Here is a 1,586-nt window from a genome sequence, read left to right on the forward strand (position 1 = left end):
TATGCCACCACCAAAAGATCACTCGTCTGCCCCCGGTGCCCAGGTCCTGTCAACAAACGAAAAAGACATTAAGAAAGAGCATGGGTATGCAAAGAAAACAACATACAACAATATAATAAATTAATACAATCCCGAGAAGGAACCAACCAGTTGGTCCCAACTCAAAACCCCAAAAAATGACAAGACACAATATAAACGCAAAGCAAAATAAAACAAATGGTCAAAATGGATTCGGCTGTGTAACTCAACCAAATTTGAGTTACAAATTTATACTGTTTTGATAAGTAATACTGTAATACAGTAATTCTCTAAATCACCATTAAATTCAAAACGAAGATATAAATTTAACACTTGCTTGACCATTGAAATCAATTAAAGAAATAAACAAAAGACACAAAAGATACCCCAAGCACTAAATAAATCACTGCGCCCAGTACAAAACATTCAATTTAAGACACATGAGAGCTCGTGAGCAGCGTATCAGTCCCGTGCTGGATGCGGGATAAACAGTGGAAACAGAACAGCAGTCTATGATGAAGCAAAGCAAACAGCACTTATGCTGAAGCGCAGGTGTTGGAGCAATCAGCACATTATGATGAGGCACAGAGCACATACTCATTCGAACGCCGCTATTGCCCTTAGCGCATGCCTAAAACGAAACAGAAGATGTTATACTGCAATTAATTCACCCTTAGCTTCACGCTCGAGCAATATACTCACAGCAAAGCATGCTGTCCCAGGATCACTATCCCAAACTATGCGGTGGATGGAGCCAAATGTCTCCGACAAAACTCATTGGCAGGAAACGCCGATAGAGCTTACACTACATGAAGCATACAGATTAGTCAGTTACCCACTCAAAAGTACCCCAAAAGCGCCGCACACAACCCTTCCCTTACCTGTCTCGATTGTCCGCATTCGACTTCCCAGGAGTACACACTCAGTAGACAGCACAGCCAGTGGATAAGCAGCTTTAGCGGTCTTTACGATCAACACAGTCAACACTGCACTCCAGCAATGAAAACAGCAGGGCGCGCAGATGACGTCACGGCCCCGGAAAATGACGCACATCAATGAACTGGTAGCCCGTGCTCTTTATACGCAACAGGTGCCCGGCCATTGGCCAAACCTCAAACAAGTGGGAGGGGTGATAACCCATCCTGCCACATATATATATATATATATATATATATATATATATATATATATATATCACACACACACACACACACACATCTACAGTATGTTTCCCAGAACATTTTTGTTCACAAATAAAACAAAATGGAACCATACACTAACATATGCAAGGAACGTTCTGTGTTTGCAGGTTTGTTGCATATAAACCCACATTTTCCATATGATCTGTGAGCCGAGCTCTGTCATTGTGAACATATAGCCAGCCCTTAGTGAAATCTTCTGGGATATTCCACAGTTTTATAACTGTACTCCCAAGATACCATGTAGACTAAAATGACATGTGGCGTCCCTGTAGGCTGGAACATTTCTGACATACATCTGTTGCCAACTTGATGATGTAATATTCTAAAAAGAAAAATATTTTCTATTTTGATATGGGCAGAGAAGAT

General features: G+C 41.0%; 1 long non-coding RNA gene across 1 annotated transcript; it reads right to left on the bottom strand.

The window, feature by feature from the left end:
- Positions 1-633: 633 nt before the first annotated feature.
- Positions 634-1,122, bottom strand: LOC127617321 (uncharacterized). Its single transcript, XR_007967304.1, has 3 exons — positions 900-1,122; positions 721-823; positions 634-649 (listed from the first exon to the last, which is right to left on the bottom strand). It is a non-coding gene; the product is annotated as an uncharacterized LOC127617321 (long non-coding RNA).
- Between the last annotated feature and the right edge of the window lie 464 nt (positions 1,123-1,586).

Source organism: Xyrauchen texanus, chromosome 23 (genome assembly GCF_025860055.1).
Source record: "Xyrauchen texanus isolate HMW12.3.18 chromosome 23, RBS_HiC_50CHRs, whole genome shotgun sequence".
Lineage (NCBI taxonomy): Eukaryota > Metazoa > Chordata > Actinopteri > Cypriniformes > Catostomidae > Xyrauchen > Xyrauchen texanus.